At 38.1% G+C, this 20,530-nt stretch overlaps 1 long non-coding RNA gene across 1 annotated transcript in view; it reads right to left on the bottom strand.

Moving 5' to 3' along the window:
- Positions 1-968: 968 nt before the first annotated feature.
- LOC116785272 overlaps positions 969-20,530 on the bottom strand; it is a 36,838-nt gene continuing 17,276 nt past the window's right edge. The window contains exon 2 of the long non-coding RNA XR_004356455.1: positions 969-1,476. This is a non-coding gene — a long non-coding RNA (uncharacterized LOC116785272). The remainder of the gene's footprint in view (positions 1,477-20,530) is intronic.

Below are 20,530 nucleotides of genomic sequence, written 5' to 3'. Positions count from 1 at the left end.
CTTTTGAATTCTTTTTTGTCCATTTTGTATAAGTACTACTTCAAATCCTTACATGATCTTTTACCATTCTCCATCTTTCCATTACCATCCCTTTCCAAACCTTTCTTACACTCTTGTAAGAGCCCTTATTTAGAAGATTTTATATTTAAAAACCTTTTCTAAAAAGCTGAAGCAGCAGGATCTGAAGACATAAGAATGCTATTGCAAAAGAACAGAGGGTGATCTTTGAATTCAACTGTATTATGAAAAATTTCTTAAAGAGTCCAAAAGGTGTGGTCCCCCCAAATAAATGAGAAAAAAGGTAAAAGAGGAGAACAATATTTTTCTGCCAAAGTGACTGCTTAAGAAAAGCTGCAAAACTCACTTTATGAATATTTAAACCATGCCAGCAGGATATTAGATTTAAAAGGAAATTTTTTTCCAGCTTATTCTACATTTAAACTGGGAAGTTCTATTTGGCCAACAGCAAATAGAATGAAAGAAACACAAGGAAGAGGAAGATTGCCAGGACAAAGTACAAAGAATCATACAGTCTGGGGACCAAGTGGCAGGGAACAGCAAGTGGAAAATATAAGGTAAATACCTTTGTATCTTTAATTAAGTTAATTTAGAGTTAATGTTGACATCTGAATTTCTTTGAAAAGAAACTGACATTTGAAGCCCCCTAGAACTGTTTTGCCTTCTAACCTCTGTTTCTAGCTCTTTTGGGTAGAAAATGAGAATTAGAAACAAGAACCAACCTTTTAATTTTGATTAAATACACTACTGATGTGTAAACCTGAGGATGTCCACACCGTGACTTTTATGTACCACCACCTATAGATAAACAGTGTTACAGGTCTGTTTTAATCACTGCTTAACAATGAAAGTATTGTAATGCATTATGGCTACTATTTAAGCTTCCCTCAAGCCAGCAGAGCAGCCAAAGCACATCATAAGGCCCTTCTGGTCAGAACACAAGACACTGATGACATGACACAATGCCATAATTCGTTTACTGACACCATAGTGTAAAGTATGAAATACAGGTTGTCAGAAATACAATCAACACAGAGCTCACAATATTCCATCCTTGCCCTCTGGACGATTTCCAAGGCAGGAAGAGTAAACAGCCTTCTCCCAGCTTTCTTATTTTCCACAGCTGAGAGTGTAGGATGTTTACAATACCTGTCACTCAGAACTCTGGAAAACAGACCAAATGTCAGCAGACCTCATACTGACTCCTTCACCGACTGCTGGAAACATGCAGATGTCAAGTGACGGGAAGAAAAAATCCATATCCATGACTATTGTATACCATATGAATCCAAATCCATGTTAAATCCTTTGTGGAAAAGTTGGAAGGTCTAAGAAAGAAGTTCAAAATAAAGCTGAGCTTCAGCATCTCCAGAGGACAGCCAGTGTTACTGCCACCACTGTATTGCAGGCTTACTGCCAGTTCACTCCAAAGTACTCCTGAATGTCTTGAAGTTGTGCCTGCAGAAAACAGAGAATTCACCATTTTAATGAGTGCACACAGAAAATCTAACAACCAAGCAGAAAAATGGTCTTTGCATTCCACAAGTAAAAGCCATCATTTAATTTCCAAAGGACATGAAGCTTTTAAGACAATTTAAAAGCAGTATCTGAAGTGCTGGCTCACAGGAGTGCCTACAATATCTAGCGTATTTTTAATTATCAGAAGAATGATGGTTCTGGGACACTTTTGAATAGTATGAGGAAAAGAATACTTTTAAAGACATAGCTTGTTAAATCAAAGAGTTTGATTAAATAACAACATATGACTGTTAACAGCAGTTTAGGTAGGTTTGAGACTGTATTTTCCTCTCAGAAAATTATTAAGTATTCAGTTTCCTTAAATGCATCACCTCTAAGGGAAAAAAAAACCCAAAGAAAATAAAAAAGTAATAAAACCAATAAAAACAACCCAAACAAAACAAACAAACAAAAAACCCCAACCAACCAACCAAAAAACAAACAAACAAACAAACAAAAAAACCCCAAAAAACCCAACAGGAAAGAGGGGACTATGTAACTGCACACCCCACTTGATCATGCATAAGAAGGCCTAGAGATTTGCAGGAGCCTGAAAAGTTGAAATAAATCTGAAGGTAGAGATCATGTTCACCTTCTAGTCTACTATAAAATAATATAGACTTCAAGGGCAAAGGTGGCAAAATTTGAAAGAATCAAAAGTTTTCTTTCTCAAGCTGTCTGTCCTCAATAAATCATCTCTCTGGTCAGCAGTTAAACAACCTATGCTAGTTCTGTACTAAAATTCATTTCTCCTAAAACACTCCACCAATATTTCATGTCAATGGGGTCCATGGGTTGGATCTCTCTAAGGCATACAACAGAAGAGGAAAATCCCAGTCTTTAATAAAGCAGCCACACCAGTCAGAGTGCCAGGTAACTGCAAGAAACAGAAGAGCCTGGTGTTGGCTCAACAGTGAATCCAGCTGTAGAAACAAAAGTATAAAGTGCAGAAAGAAAATCATGCAGCTGCTCTTTCAGAAAAGAAAAAGGAGTAAATCTCAGAATAACCCGCTTGTGAATCTCAGGAAGTCATCTACTTCCAGGCCTGGTGGAGGCAGGGCCAGTTTTGAAATCCCACATGAACTGCAGCTAAACACCTTACATTGCTCATTCAAGGTTTTCCAGTTTAAGTATGATGTGCAGAAGGCACTTCAGCACTTTACAAAGTCGAAATACTGTGGTAGTCCCTGACTGAATTTACCACAGCACTCTCAATCTTTAGCTAACAGGCATCTGATATTTCTATTGCTAACAGATCCTATTTTGATCCTCTTATGGCTATGACAAATTTTTTCATATTACATGATCAATCATGATACCATCCTGATGTGCATCTTTTATTACTGTTGGTTAGAATCGCTATTTACTATTACTTTTCCTGTACAATTCAAATTTCAGGGCTTAAAATCAGACAGCTGACTTGGAAAATATTAACCTATGATAGACTCTAACACTAAAACAGTTTTTCCAAGTTTAATAAATGGAAAATAATGGAAACAAAAAAAATACCCCTCTCCAGTATGTCCCAAAGACAAAAAACCCCACCCAACTATGCAAATTCAGAAATCATGGGTATTATATTTGCTAAAAAGTAAGTAGCAAGAAAAATCCGCAAACTGTCTGGTTTGGGTTTTTTTTCTATAGCAGGAAAAAATTCTGCTTTCAAAATAAGCCTATGAACTATTGGAGCTGTTGGCTTCATATGCAAGAAAACTTATGAGAGCCAGTGCAGTAACAGGCAATATACTGTCAGCACACAAAGGAAGAAGAGTTGTCAAGGCAAATGGTGCAGTGACAGGGAAATAAATACATGAAAGAAAAACAATCTGGAAATTCAGAACAAAAAAAATCAGAATAAAAACTAAGCAATATATTATGGTCTCACAGAATCATAGAATCCCAAACACTTTTGCAACTTATTATATATTCTTCAGCTCCAGCATTTACCTGAATCACACATATGACACGGGACTTTAAAAGTCAGTTTTACATATATATTGCAGATGTGCTTCTGAAAGGTGCACCAGTCAGTCATAACTTCAAACAATTTAAGGAAATCTTCTGGCAAGATTTTCATTTATATTCAACATAGTAATTCCTATTCTGAAGGGCCTACAGTCAAAATGAGCAACAGGAGAACATGACAGCAATTAAATGATGACTTCAAGCACAGGTTCACTGTGTTTCTACTGCTTCTCTACTGACTGCCTTTGACTTCCAAATCGTTTGAGGTAACTACTTTATTTTTACTAGTATTGATGAAGTCAAAGATGCATCTAAGGTGACATACTTGGGGAGGGGTAAGAAGTTACATACGTTACACCCCTTTGCCAAAACAGATGCCTACCACTTGCTAGGCACAGTTCCTCATCTGTGTCTAGGTACCCAGACAGCAGCAACCCTCCTGCCTCAGCTTTCATTGCAAAGCACGTACTTCTACAGGTATCTGAGAAGAAATAAAGCTTTTGATTTGCCAGCAAGTCCTGCACAAAGCTAGGCTAAAATCCTGCAGCTGAAAGATCTAAGGGCGGGCACTACCTGCACAGATAGCCACACAAGTGATCATGGTCTCAGCAAAGCTATCACAATAGCAAGGATGAACTGCTGCTGTAAAACAAACTTTCTCCCCCAGACTTCCAAGAGGCAAGGTGCTAGTGATACAGGTATCTACCCCATCTTAGAACCTGCTCTCCCTCCCTTGGCTTCACTGTCCTACACGTGAAGGACATGACTGTAAAATATAGTACAGAGAGTTATGAAAGAAGCAATTGCTAAAAGAATGTAGTGCAACAACAAAACCTACAACCCCAAAACCCAACTGAAGCACTGCCCTGCCATCACCTGGAAAGAAGGGATCGTGAATTGTTCAATAAATGCCACACTATAAAGAGACTACATTCGTTCATTCACTTCATTTCACAAGGGGGCACAAAAGAGAGGGACTGAATAGAAAACCTGTCTCTTCCCTTTTTATCAAGTTAGGTATTTAATTTCTTGTAATGATAAGAAGTTGGGTGCCAATGTAAGCAAATTACTCACTGCTCACTTTACAGAATATTTGTTATAGTCTGAACCACTCAATTATATCACTCAACAGCAAATGACCAAAAAAAAAAAAAAGAAAAATAACCCTGTTTGTAAACAGGAAGAAAATTATATGTATGTTGTGAGGTCTAACACCTTTACAGTCTTGTCAGATGAGCTGACATTATGCTACTTTCTGTGACTTGTGGCCCTCTGAAACAGCTAATCTTTCTGCTACCTCTGCATCAGACAGACCATTAAAATGATGGAAACTATCACTGAACATTATGGATATTATGCCATTAGCAAAACTAATGAGGCACTATTTATATACTAAGCCCTCTTACACTGCCTTTTACAAAAGTTCAAAACAGTCTCCAAAAGCTTCTTCAAAATCTATAATGCACACAGGAAAGGGTAATCTACCTACGAAGAGACTACCTCATCCACCTGCAGTGACCTACTTGAGGGGCAAAATACTTGTGCTGAATGCCCCTTACAAATACAGACAGCTTAAAAAGCAGCAGGCCCAGTGAAGACTGCAATGTATTTAAAACTCTTCCTTCCTTGCCTGGTGGAGTCCTGGAGTAAAGACTGTGTGATCTTAACATTTGGAGATATTCCCAAATTACCTCTTCCACTGAACAGCCACTCCTCTAGAAGCAGACAGTAACATCTATACTACAACAGCCAGGTCAGTTTGAAGTAAGAGTTGAGATTTAGACTTGGGAAGGAGCAGGCAAAGTGGCAGGCATCCTTCAAGCTTAGCTAGATCCCCCTTCATGTGTCTTCATTGTGTGGTAGCCGTGAAGACTAAAAATCTCCCACTTCTGCTGCCCTCCTTGTACACAAAGCAGCCTTTCCCTCAAAATTGCCGAGTTTACCTTCTCACCTGCCTGCTCCTGGAAGAGCATACAGCTTCAGTGAACAACTTCTGGTCCAACTTTCTCCAAAAAACCCTGCCATGGTTCTAAGATTACTTCAAGCCCATGATGATGAATTCTGTTTTTCCCCATCCTGAATATTCTGTGTTCCATTGTGGAAACAATGGAATGTAAAGAGAATCTTGGAATGTTAAGAGGAACACCGGGGTAAATGTCTGATGGGGAAGACTTAAAAATGGAGGTGAATCTCGGTGCTCTCCTTTAGCAGCTGCATCTGCCATCAGCTTCAAAGAAAGAAACCTATCCCATTCATTGTCTTCATGAGCCTTGCAACTCTTTGAAGGGAGGGGAGAAAAAATAATAAAGTTTCCTTTTTCACGTAACTGCTATAACACAAACACAAGAAAAAAAAATCTGAAATCAAAGTCAGTATATGTTTAAACTGCATAAAAGAGAGATTAGTTTCAACCATTTTAAACCTTTTTTTCCCTGAGAGTCAGAAGCAACACAGTGGGAGAAGAACAGTCACAACACAGAAGCCACAAAATACAGCAGAATAGAGCAAAATACAAAAGCAAGCACATTCTAGACATCTTTAAATTAAAAATATTTCAAATACCATATAAATATATAAACTACCACTAGATGTCAGTACAGCCTAGAGAGTTACTAGTTCGACCCTCTACTCAAGGGTGATAAAGGTATTTACTTAACATCTCTCCCACAACTGTCCAGGTATACAAATCCAGACCTGCCACCAGTCCTGAATGGAAAGAGTCACGTGAAATAGAAAGCCTCCCTTTCATACAGAGAAGCAGCCCCGAGGCTTGACATATCTCATTTGCATGTTATCAACATGAAATAAAAAACAAGCAACAAAGCTGTAAGAATAGGCATAAATTTCTACTGCTGCAGGACATCAAGAACCAACTTCATACTAAATCTCTACGTAAGGTTCCTCATACTTGTCAGACTCTAACTACGGCATTCATCTTGGCCCCACACATTCCCATTCCCTCTGTTCCCAAATAGCTTTAGTCTCCATAGATTATGCTGCAAAGTGTCAGGGAATATTTAGCAGTCAGGTTGCTAAGCTAAATAAAGCTTTTCTGCAAAACAAGCATTACCATCTCTGTCCCTGTGCTACAGCAGAGGCTCCCTCCACCTTCACCCCATCTCTGATTTTTGACAAGAGTTGCAAAGGAAAGTGTCTCCAGAGCATCCCCAGATGAGGTGATTTTGCTTTGAAACTTCTAACAGCACCCTTTATCTCACTTCTTCATGCAAATAAATATCAAAATCTAAAATTTCTTGATGGTAGAAATTAGTTTCAGCATAAAAACATTTTTGCTGCTTCATGTCCAAATTCAGTTACACACCTGGCTACTGTTAACTAGAGAAGTTTCACAAGCTACTTAAATAAAGAGCAGAACTTACTTTAGACCATTGGTGCACAAATGAAAAACAATCAAAAAAGGAAAGAAACCACTCCCCCATCCCAAACATAATCTAGATTATTTAGTTTCAGCAAGTATTTTCAACTTTGCTAGTTTATAGATCGAGCTTTCTGTCCTACCACAATCAACAGGTCTGTCTTTGAAGCAAAAACATGTATTTAGAGAACACCAGAAATTGTAGAAATACCAGAAAAGAATCGTCAAGTGATTAAGAAACCTAACTTAAAATTTTTGCTTGACGTAGAACCAATGGATGTTGGTGACATCTTGATTCCCATTTTGTGTGAAATACGCAGGTAAGCAAAGCAATATACATTGACCTACGGATATTTACATCACGAAAACTTCATTTGCAATTTATTTCTTAGGTATAAGACTAATGTAAGAAATTACATTTATAATTTTAATACTGCCTTGTTGCACAATCTTACAAAAATCTCTTGTATTTTCTTACCAAATGCAATCAACTCAGTGGTATATTCTTAGCTCCAATGTAAAGAACTTAAAAATAATATAATTAAAAGAAATGTGTTAAGTTAAAAACTGTGAACAGAAAATTAACGCTTTAGGCAGATGGCTAGGAAGAGAACTTACTGAAATATCTCTGTTGTGCTTTACAGGGTCGTTTTAGCACAGCTCTGAGGTTTCAGCTTCAGTATTAAACCAACCACACTCTTAGATTTCCTTTACATGGTTTCATATCTCAGGCTGAATAAAATTGGAAGAGCAACAGAAGTACAGATACACGGAGGCTTTTTTTGAGCATTTATGTTTTTTTAACATAGACAGCTGGATAACTTGGGATATTCATATAAAAAGAGATATAAAAAGCAGAGAGACAGACAGCATCCTGGAAGATTTATCTCCTACAATTCGGAAGGGGATATGGAGTACAAAATACCTATAAATTGAGCAGCAGCAAATACAAAAACTGAAGCTGAAGTACATTGCTTCATGGGAAACCCCCAAAACACTTAAAATGGCATCCAAATTGTGTCCAAAGGAAGAGTGCCTCTAATTTCATCTAAACTAAGCCCTGAAACCTCCTTTCAATTCAGGTGAGCCACATAGTATGGGAAGTTTCTCTTGGAGGACTCTAATCACCAAAGAAGGAAGGCAAGTTTTGTTGCAAAGCAGACTAAGTGCTTAATTAAACATAAAAATTACAAGCGTGTTTCACCTTGCTTTTGAGCTTCATCAGGAAACCTTTCACAATTCCTATTTTGTTCCATACAACTGCAGGTCTTTGTCAGGTTAAAACAAGAGGTAATTTATGTGCACTCTCTAAATTGGAATTTTTAATTCATGATCTTGGCTCTAATTGTAACAAAGGCCCTTGAGGCTCATAGTTTCTCTCTGTTAACCTCTCTCCCTCAAATTCTCTACACGTAAACACTTGTTTCTACAACAGCTCTTCTGCAAGTCATTTTTTCCCCACTTTTTTCACATTCAGAACATGCAAAACCCAAACCGAAGCGTCTAAGTTTTACACATGCCACTTGCTCATTCTGAATTTGCTGTGTCCAGGTGACAAGTACTATTCCAGTCACTCTCTATTTAGGAAATCTCAAGAACATTACATCAAGAGTACATGACTCAACAGCCAGCTTGCACACCATGCCAGAATAATAGAATAGGTGGCTCCTTTCCCCTGGGAAATCTAGCTTCTTAAAAATCAAAGTTTTAAGAAGGTAAAGAAGGATTTCAGCTTCTCCAGGAGCAAAATTGCAAAGATGCACTTAAAAGTTACTGAAGAGTTCACATCAGCAGCAAAGTTTGAGTAGAAAGAAGTTTACAGTTACTATTATTTAGCACAGCCTAATTTCCTAAAATCTTTAAATTAAAAGTTCACCCTTGACTTTCAAAGGGGTTTTTGCATCCTTCTCTATATTACCTGAACTATGTTCAGCTAGCCTTTAACATTTCCTCTACACCCACCAAGTATTTAGGTCTGCTGCTGAATCAACTGCAGCAAATGGCATTCAAGCTGTGAGACTTTGTCAAAGGCTGGCATTTCAATAGTTACATGGCAGTATTCAATGACTGTGCAGATGGAGAATGGTGGATGCATCTTTCTTCCTCAATGAAAAAGGATCTAGATAAAGATGCTTTTAATAAAGGGTATTTGCCAACCTGAAATGCTGTCATTTTTATACAGTCAAGTGGGAATACGGTTTGGCAGAATGTTTGAAATGCTTGTATATTCAATTTTTCTTGCTGCTGTTGGTTTAAGAGTTCTATTAAATTCACAAAAAAGAATTAAGCAATGCAGAAAGCATTTCCTATTGCTAATGGCTTATAGTTCCTATAATCATGTTAAAATAGTTGTGTTGGTTGATTTGTTCTTAATGAAAACCCCTTTTCAAGGATTTACAAATAAGTTTAATGGAAAAGTATGCACTATTAGGGAATTTTCATCCTTGAGCTATTTTCCTCACCCTAGATCACTCAATTCTTCATTAAATACCCAGATTTTCATTTCATCTCTAAGCACAGTAGTTGCCTTAAATTTCAGTTTCCTATTTTCATCCTAGATCTTCTTCAGGTTAACTTAGTTAACAGTGTTCTTGTCAAAGTCCAAAGATATTTGCCCTGTTCCATCCCTGTGTTTTTAGCTGTCAATCATCTTTTCTATGACAGTAGAACCAGCTCTTTTATTCTGCTACTTCTTCCTTCCCTATCAGAAGATATTCAATTTGTTTTTAAAGTGTAGATCTTTAAAAGCTCTTCTGGAGCCCATTCAATCTCTGGAAGGTCTACTTTGCAGTTAAAAAAAACCCAAACCTGCCCCCATTGTGAACATGGTCCAGAAAACTACCTCTACTCCAAATCTGTGTCCAATGGCACACATGCAATCTTTTTTCATCTCTCCGTCACTTCAAGAAAAACATACCTGCCAACTCAAACACATCATTAATACTCGCAACTCCACAGACCCAGCCAAACACCTAGTTTTGCAGATTCTTTATGCATAAAATCTAAATTGCAGGTCTTTCAACTGATCCTTATCTTGCCATCTCATCCAGTGACTCTTCCTCTTTCAGGTTTGCTTTCACACAACATTCTCCAGTGACGGAAAGGCAAAAATCTTGCTGTGACTACAGTACATTCAGAAACCTACTGCCAGAAAGAATACTCTAAGAAGTCATCTCTTTACATCCTCACAAGGCTACCTGCCCCTTTTCAGCTGAATCAAACAGCTGCTACTGTCATGGTTAAGGCCTATCAAGGCCTGCAATCATCTTTGCCCTTAGTAAGACATCTTCTCTACCTCCAGTATCAGATGAGGTTAGACTCTGTTGCTCATGTTACAATTTCTGTTAAGCCTCATTTGTGCTTTCTTCTAACTTGTCTTAACAGAAATACAAGTTCTGAGTCCCCAGCCTTCCTCAGAGTCCTCCTGTTCACACTGCCTACAATAAAAGATTTAAGAAACAAACTGGTGTTACCGGGTTACCAGCTGCACCAGCGCTGCCTCGCCTGACAGTCCAACCATTCATGGGAAGGTTAATCTACATATATGGATCCAGAACTATTCCAGAGATTTCACAGAAACCATGGTGCTCAGCACCACAACATGCTGCCGTCACACTGAACATCTGACTGACAACTTATGAAGTCACTTAAACCATTTTAGTCTCAGGCTGACAAATTAGCAACATCAAATAAAAATTTGAGAGCAGCAACAGTCATTACTGGAAGCAGCAATACTGAAACTGAAAAAAACCCAAAACTTTTTCAGCAATAATTTCACCACTTGGCCATAAAGACAGCAAAAAATCTCCTAATCTTTTCTCCTAAATAGGCAGTAAACTTAAAACTTCTTTATTAGTATTTCAGTGAGGCTCATCACTATGGTACGTGAGCAACCGAAGAAGATCAAGTTGCTCATCTGTATTAAACAACAGCTGCTGCAGGTTGAAAACAAGCAGGGCTTCAGTTTTACAGAAACTCAGCTGAGGTTTCTGTTTAGCAAAGACATGTATTTGAAACAAGGCATGGATCCAGATCCCATTTGATATGGTTCTTCCCGATGCATAGATTTCAGGTAAATTCAATAGCTCCTCTCTCTCTCCTCGACATAAAAAGCTTTTCCCTCTGTGTGCTAACAGGATTAAGTGTCACATTTAAATTTTATCAAACTTCACTTTGTTTTCTCATCCTTTCCCTGAATTAGCAGATTACTGCTGAAGTAGGCAATGAACACACAGCTTCTCCCACTCGTTAACATCACGGACACGCTGTGGCACGGATCCAAGCCCGGTTTTCCTGCAGAGGATATAGCTTCTGTGGATGGGAACAATCTCCAGCAAAAGCTTAACACATCGTCCCATTTCCTCTGTTGGAAGGGAGTCTCCCAACTTTTGCTCAGAACAAACAGAGTCCTGGAGCCAGCCCATGGAACAGTGTTTACAGAAACAGCAATGTCACCAATAGAAGAGATTCGAATACTTTGGAACAAAAATAGTCTGAAGGAAAAAAGAAGCAGTAGTATTTTTTTTGCATGAAAAAGTAGTAAATTAAGCATTAGTCAAATGCTGATACAATTTTTTAGCTGTTTTATATGGAGGTTTCCTTAAAAACCATATCTATTTTACTGTGGTTAAAGTAAATCTTATGCTGAACAAAGGAACTGAAAGGTACCAATTTAGCAACAGTTCTGTATTTCCATTCCCACCTCTCCTCTTGCTGCCTAACTTAAACATGTACAAATAAGGGGCCCAAGTAGTGCCAATATAAAAAACCACTTTTTTTGTAGTGGGATTTGCTTTAATTTTTTTAAACACACTGAAAAACTTAAGATTGCCCCAACTTTGTGAAAGGGTAGCTGAAGTATTTACAAAGGTTCTGCACCATCTGTAATTCTTCATACATGCACTTTGACAACTTGATTTAATTAGTATCAACCTTTCACCACTTAGCATGCTGCTAAGTATTAGTCTATTTTTATTTTATTTATTTTAAGGAAGTGGAACAATACAGTGATCATCAAAAATAGCACATCAAAATAGTACACCCTGTACCCTGTACTTAAACAAATAAATACAGAAAATTATAATCCAAGAGTAGGATATATAAATATAAACTCTAAGTTTCAAGAAGTTCATGAGAATTATAACTTTTGGAAAACTCAGTCCATCTGGTAATTGAAGTGGCTTCAATCTCACAGTTACTAGCACAGGAACGGAGCAGAAAGCTGCTCTCAGCATCCATTTTGCCTATGAATCAAACTTGTAACATCATGTAGTCAAGGTATAAGACAAGGCAAGCAGGCATAAGAGAAAAATGCATCCCATTTTTTTTCTTGCTTTTACCTCACTTCCAGTCTACAGTCTGCCTGAGGACTATGACAGACAACTGGTAGGAAGCAAGAAGCAAAGAAGTGTCAGAGACAATGTGAATATCCAGGCTTCATCCAAGAAGCAGGAAGGAAGAAACTTGAGGGTCAGCAGCAGAAGGTAAGGGCAGAGATAGGCTCTAGCATAAGACTTTTCGCAAGTAAATGGCTTGGCAATAAAAATAATATTTTTTAAAGTTTCCATGCCTCCTCCCACACTGAAGCTGCTAAATCTCATCCTGTTACCCTGTTCAGGGCTGTGAATCTTTATGCAAACATGAAATGGTGCTACTCACCTCCAGATCTTCTCTCTGTACAAAAATTAGCAGGCTACTTCTTACAAAACTAATTTGCAAGAAACCTCTTCTAGATCCAAGCAAATAGTGGACAGAAACTTCATTTTCTTTCCTAACTCTTAAAACACCAGAAAAGTTTGGAAAGAACATTAAAAAAAAAAAAAGAAAATAATTTAAAAATAAATAAATAAAGCAAATAAGCCAGCAAGTGCCTACAGTTTGCCTGTGCCCTTTCTGGTTAAAGATGAGGGCAGGCAGCTAGTTATTTCAGATAGACCCCATTTAACTTCCTGAAATGAAAGTCTGCCAAGTATTAAAGGGAGAAGAAAGGGATGTAAGCAGATTGTGTACTTCCTTTCTAGAGATATTTTTTACTAGCATTGCAATTCTACGGTTCTTACTAAGGGAACTGAAGTGTTAGGCAGAGTTCAGCAACACGCTTCATTCAATCTCCATTTCCACAGTTGGAAGTTATTAGCGTGGTGCTAATAACACCAAGGCTGTGGCTTTGATCCCTGTACAGGCCCTTCACTTAAGTCCAGCTTAAGAGCTGGACTTGATCCTTGTGGGTCCCTTCCAACTCAGAATATTCTGTGACTCTGTGATTTATCACTTCAGAATGATGTTCAATTTTACATCATGTGTCTTCGAATTCTTTAGAAAGACAATGTTGACACAAGTTTGCTGCATTAGAATTTATGGCAACAATAGTTAATTTCTCTAACCAGATCTGAATGCATACACCTTATTTTACTCTTAAAGTGTCTGAAGGCTTAAAATAAACTGAGAGCTGACACAAAACATAGTAAAAGCCTATAATATATACTACCCTCCAAGTATAACTGCATTCAAGGTATATTAGTTATTTTTTTGGTCAGCTCAAAAAATCATTCGTCCCGCCAGCTGATATTTCTCTCCAAGGAGAAGAAAAATGGTTTCACAAATCAATTCCAGCAAATTAGAGTATTAGCAACGAGGCAAAATGCAATCAAATCGAAGTGATGATTTATTGCTTACAATGAAAACTAGAGAATTTATACCTTCATATGTTCTTTTTCAGTAATCAAGTGATATTCTGTAAGACAGTTCAAGAAATTCAATGTAAACTATTTCTTAATATATGATATATGTCACAACCCTGATTTAGTTCATGATGCAATTTTAGCACATGCTGTTTCTACTCATATACTTCACATGGCAGAACAGATTTGCTGCAGCCACAGAAACATCTTTGGAAAGTTAAAAATTACTTGCTTCTAAGGCAAAAATGCTTTATCTGTACATTACAAGTTGAATTGTACGTGTTTTATTAGGAGCTATTGAATCTCTAGGAGCAAACATGCCTCACCAGTATCCAAAACAGACAGTGGATGCTCTACAGATGCAGTCAGAAGTGTTGGCTTGTTCTACAGCTTTCATGGAGGAGAATGTACATGACACTACCTTTAGGTCAGTACACCCAGCAAGTGCGGTCTGCCACCAGTTTAGAAAACTTCTCTGCAAGAGAAGCACTGACAGTGATATGACCAAGTCTAGTCACCCATGTGCTAAGACATCAGACAGTTAAAAGCCAGAAGCTTTAGGGACTTAAAGCACCAACATCTTTCCTAGAAACATTTTAAATCTGTTTTAGCTATGATGAATGAGTACATTTACATAGTCAAGAGGAGCTGTAGACAATAAGCACTTCTGAACACAAGGCAAACCACACACACCTCAAGGTAAGTACCCAGGTAGGAATATCTAAGCTTCTGCCCCACTGTGTGAGCACCTTCATAAACATCAAACATTAAGGTGGCAGTGGAAAAAAGACACATGTATAACCACAGAAAAGTAGTAGACAGGCTTAGAACTGAGTTCAGCTGACACCACTGCAAGGAAGATTATTTCCATACCTTTATTTTATGCTTGCAGCTTTTTGTCTGTGTCATAATGAGAAACAGTTATTCCTTCTTCCTCTCAACGTATGTTCACTCAGCAGTATAAGAGTTAAACCACTCTTACATCAGTGATACGGACAAAAGATCCAAATCATTCCAAAATAACACTGTTCTCACAAGCAGCAACTGCAAAATGCCTGAAGCAAAAATGTGTCAAGTGCCAAATTTTAGTTATTCAAATCCTGTCGTGTTCTCCTTTTCCTAAAGCTACCAATTTCATTCCATTTAACTAACATATGAAAATCCTCTAATTCCATTTTACTAACATGTGGAGAACCTGAAGATCTTCCTTTTGAAGAGAAATGCTCAGATTAGGAAACTTGCATATTATTTTTCAGTATGAGTTCACATCTCGTTTACAATCGGATTCTCAGCTCAGCACACTGACATGAAAGGGAATGTAACAGAAAAATAAGATCTGTTAACAAAGCTGGTATCTGCAGTCAGTTCCTCTCAGGTATGAAACACCCAACTTTCCAGGACAGCACTAGATATATTCGTATAAAATATCTTTGCGACAGAAATGAACAAAAGAACAACAAGGTTTCTTTACAGATTTCCTTATACAAGACATAAAATCCTTCTGTGTAGATAGTTGCTATGGTGCAGACTTAAGGGGAAAAAGAGGGGAGATCAGACTTCTTGTTTACAGGTTTCCAATATGCTCCACTTGATCCATCTTGAAATTGAAACCCTTCAGCTTTCTGTCTTTAGGCTGTCAGATGATAGAGAACAAACACAGTGTTAGCAGCTTTATAAAGCTCCCACATTTTCTACACAGATCTAGAGAAAAACATCCACAGACAGTAGGGACAATCTAGTTTCAAAAAGAATAAAAGCCATGCTAAATCCTGAAAGACTTACTAAAGGGAAAAGAGACTTACTCTGGGAATGAAATGCCAGATTAGCTTTGAACACTGTCACCACTTCACCACAATGTAACATTGCGTGGATCTATAAAAAAATACGCTGTTTTGCAATTGTCAGGCAAAATCCTGATTCTTCTGAGAGCTTCTTACACAGGTTTTATCCAAACAGGTATGCCCATCTATTTACAGATTCAAGAAGAATAAGACAAAGACATTTACGGTAAGATTCAACTCTCTAAGACACCTAAACCATATAAAGACACAGCTTCTGCTACAGTCAAAAAAGCCTACAGAAAGACTCAGCTTATCCTACAGCTGACACTTGGGGTTAGTTCAGGTACCTAGACACAGGTATTGGCTGTCAGTTTAAGCGCCTTGAGAGTTTCACCTCACTTCCAGTGGCCTTATGCGATTTTCACCAACGCTTTAGTGATCCTAATTGGCACTAGGTTTAGGTAGGGGACCAGAGGGCTACAATCCAGGCCCCACTGACTCTACCAAGGAAATTTTCACCAACTAGGAAGACAGAGCACAGAAATTTGGTGCAAAAGGATAAAACTTAAATGTTCTTCATCAGTCGTGAACAGAATGCATCCTTTACCTTTTGACAATTGACAAGAACTTAGCTATCACTTTCAGAATACTCTTAGACTGTTCTTTATTGTGGTTCTGGTGCTATGTAAGAGTTTTGGCCTTTGCAGTCACTACTTTAGGGTCCCATTTTTTACAGAAGCAGCCAAATGTAATTTCTTCTCTAGATCCCTTATTCACTAGCCAGAAGATTAGTCTAGAACCTTTTTGCCAAGAACTTCTATATAACCTGGTCTGCATAAACTGTCTTAATCAACTTTTTTTTAGTACGGTGCATAAAACCCACTCATACAGAACACGTTAGTTCTACCATTCAGTCAGTGACCAGTCTGGTTCTATCATACACTGTGCTTTTACTGAACATGCAGGGTGAGGTTAGAAATTACCACCTGATCTTACCCAATCCAGGATAATTCCAAGGTTTAGGAACTTAATGATGAAGTCTTCCTAAAATAAGTACAAGTTCCCTGCATGAGGATGCCTTTAAAGACCTCCAGAGGGAGATGCTGTCCAATTTCTGGCATTTAAATTGCTTCAAACATCCATCTTAGGCATCATCGCTGGCCACACCAGCATCTTGCTATGGCCTGCATATTCTACTCTGTCAGGTCAGGAATTCAAAACTCAAAAATAAATAGGAGAGGAAACAAGACATGTGACAACTTTCAAATTCTATGGCAGTTTTCTTGCTCCCTTTAGAGTGTAACTTATTCATGCTCCAAATGCTATTGTTTGCCATCATCTATTTATATTTCTTTACTGTTCGAACAACGTGTAAAAATATTATTTTCCATATTGTCACATATGCCTAGAAAGCTTAAGCAATGCCCCAAACTGTTTACTCCCCACTGCTAGCAAACAGCTTACACTGAAACAGTAGCATCTAATGTCTACTTATGCTACTACCAGCACCACAAGAAATCTGAGAAGAAAAAAACAATACACTGGAGGGTATTGGCATAGCCTTCTTTCCATCATTTTTTTGGTTCTTCCATCTTCTGGGATTTGTTTCCAAGAGAAGATCATCAATTTCCTGGCTGTTAACCCTGAATTGCTCCTGACTGTTTTCTGCCTACAGAAATCAGACCTTCACCAAGTCCAGACTGGGACAGAACAACCACTAGCTTTTAAACACTAGGGAAAATATTGTCCCTTCACGTTTACAGGTATAAGTAGTTCTGCTTTCCTTCCCATTTATTTAACAAGCACCGGAATGATTCTGCTAATGTAGCTATAGCCCAGGTCTCATAGCTCAGAGATAAGGGACACTGTGCAAGGAAACCCACCAGGCATCCCGTGCTTCTATAGCTATACTCATTACACACAATCCACCCAATAGTAGGGATATTTAAGAGAGTCACAAGGTTCCCATGGAGAGAGAGTTGAGATTTTGTCACATTTTATTCCAAATCTACTGAAAACAGAAGAGCTTTTGCCCAGACAATTCTGGCAAGTACTTCCAGTATTATCCTGGCTTGCCAAACTGCATTTAGATTTTGCTGGACTTATTTACTTGTTTAATATGCTCGGAGAAATAGAAACATTTGTTGCTGTAGAGAATTTGGCTTACTTTGAAGACCTGGAACAACACTTAAAGATGAATCAGAGACTGACTGACTTAGGAATTTGATATATTAACCTCAGCTCATAGTGGTGTTGCACACTGAAGTGCTAGAAGTAATCCATAGCACAGCTACTTCAGGTCTGAGACCAGACAACTCTCTGAACTCTCAAACGACACTTTCATTGTGTTATTTTTATATAGCCAAGTTCTTGCCCCTTCAAAAGTACTATCCAACACGAGCTGTAAGATGATCCTGAAGATCCACTTTAGGAGTCAAAACAGCACAACTATGTTTTTGGACAAACTCAGCATTCTTTGCTGATTGCATGGAAATAAATCCTAAAGGCTTGATTTTCAGAAGAGATTAAGCATTCAATCTCCCTCTCTCTCTCAAACACAAAGTTACAGCCCTTTAAGACCCCTTTAGTTAAAGGCTGATCCCTCCCACGCTGTTGTCCCTACCCTCACTCCCCACAGGGCCAGTCAGTGCTCTGCTTCCACCCTGTCAGTGAGGCACGCAGGAATGCTTTTGATCAGACGCATCAGAGGTACGCTGGTGACATAGCTTGCCCGACAGAATCACACTCTATGGTTTGACTCAAAACATGGAGTGAAAATACTGAAGTATTTGAAAAACATTATCTGCAGTACTTGTTTTCAAGGTTTTGTTACTGTTTCTTCATTGTTTGTCCATTCCACATTTTCAGCTTTACTAGCTTGCTTTTTCTCCTTTTTTTTTTTTCCCTGGGCAAGGTCTTCCTTCTTCACGTTCTGTCCATTCCCCCGTCTCCCACATTACCTCACAATAGACGAGCTACGTACCTGGTCACAGCCATGGTCCAACTATCCTCAAAGCACATACTGCTAGAGAAAAATATGAAATACTGTTCAAGCTTACATAGTGTCATTTTTCTAGCTCCTGACTGTTATAATATAAATTCATCTTGGAGGCAAACCATTTCATATAATTCTTTCCTTTGCCTTTTAAAAGCACATATTCTTAAAACTCCTCTAACCCATTATTCAGTAGGCACCTGTAATGTATTTTTCACAAACAGAAAAATCAAGTATAAAAATACCCTACATTTCTGGTTTCTAAATGTGTATACCTACATATTTTGGTTCCATTCACAGTGAACAGTACCAACTTGCTTCCTAAGAGATACAACTATGGATCTAGAGGAATACCTGTGGATTCCTCTAGATAAACCAACAAAAAAATAAACCAAGAGAAGAGAAAGAATCAAAGCCTCTCTACTCCAGGGAAACATACCACTCAGTGATGATTCTTCACTGAGACTTTTAAATCTGTTCACCAAATTATTATCCCTCAGATATGCTAATTTTATCAGGATGTTTGGGTTGCCATCTTCAACATCCTGAAAACCATCATAAAGGCTAGTGTTAGTATGAGGCTATCAATCTGCCTGACTTAACATGAAATAAAATAAAAAGACAACATAATAAATGAGTTTCATTTCCCAGCAGGATCTACTCCACTTATCTACTTTGGTCCAAGTAGAATTTCAGGATTTCTGTGCAAAACCATGTTAAGCTGACAGTCTATAAGCAATTGTACACTCTTCTCAATCAGTTAAGCCCTGGCACAACTTAGTTTCCATCTGCAATCTGAAGTACTCTAATTTTAGATTAGCAATCCACAGAGTTTCTTATATTACTCCTCTCGTATTCTTTGATACAAGTTACTGGCATCTTCTAAACTATGTCCTATTTTAATAGCTGTTGTTAAACATCCCCCTGGCTGCTAAAGTGGAAAGAAAGTGACCAACATTTGCATCTGACTAAAATCCAGCTTTTTAACCACATACCTGACAGATCTATAGAATATAGTCTTTAGGCACTGTTCTATAATTTTGACTACTACCTGGTCTTGAAACACCAACATTAAAATTACTTTTGTTTCTAATAAAAATTTTTCTTTCTCTGACTGTCCAGCTGTCCTCCCTCCATCCATGTAATTTTCTTACTAATTTTATACGTTGCTTCATTATCTGCTAATTTATATTCATGGAATAAAAGCTGACAGACATCTATTTAGGGATTTCTTGTGCCAGGAGGAAGGGAAAGAATATTTTTAAGCGCCATTTCCACCTCTGTTCTCAGACATTTTTATCTTTGCTATCTCCCTTGATTGTGGATTCATCCACAACCAGTAAGATTTTTGTAAGCCATTCAAAAGCACTACATTTTTTTCTGTTCATATTTCATCTTTCCCCTTGTGTTGTTAAAAGCTTTCTACCTTTTGAATTTCTTCCTTTGAGGAAACGGACTTCTATAAGCCATGATACCCACACCTGAAGTAGTTAACCTAGACTGACTTTGAAGCTAACAGAGAGAAATAAGCAGGGCAACTGGGGATAAATCATGCTGTTCCTAAATTCATACCTAAAATAAATCATATAGAATTGTCCTGTAAAAGGGCCTCTCCTTACTCATTAAAAGCCTAAAACAGTCCAGCTCGGACATATTTAACTGCAGCACAGGTGCAGTAAGTTCAGCAATATGAGTCTGTATTATAGGTATTTCCTACCAACTTTCATGAACAATTAGGATCCCCACAGAGGATTCAAAGGTAATGATAACCACACAAACATACTGTGGGACAGAGAAATCAGATATCCAGTGGTTTTCCACCTTAAGACACCACCATATTTATTTTCAGAATGTTAATTTCTATTTGTTTCTTTCTGAAGAAGCTTAATTGCTCAGAAAATAAGCAAATAACCTTTTCTGAGGGACTTCACTGATTCACAGAGACCTGTATTAATGTGACCTGACCTGCCAAACGGCTGCTATACCATATCTAGAGCCACAGAGAACTCAGAACTGTACATCTGCAGGGTCACAGCCGTGGGCCTCATCTAACAAGCAGAATATATATAGCCATTTCAAATGGGTCTGACCTGTGTTTTTCAAGTATTTGTGAAGATGCTGCTGTACATGCAAGTTTCTCTAAGAAGAGCTGGAGGAGGTTTAGCAGGCAGAACATTGTGCCAACCCTGCTGAGCCA

The sequence above is a fragment of the Chiroxiphia lanceolata genome, chromosome 3, assembly GCF_009829145.1.
Source record: "Chiroxiphia lanceolata isolate bChiLan1 chromosome 3, bChiLan1.pri, whole genome shotgun sequence".
NCBI classification, from domain to species: Eukaryota; Metazoa; Chordata; class Aves; order Passeriformes; family Pipridae; genus Chiroxiphia; species Chiroxiphia lanceolata.
The sequence above is the reverse complement of the archived record's forward strand: the minus strand, read 5'-3'. Positions and strand labels throughout refer to the sequence as shown.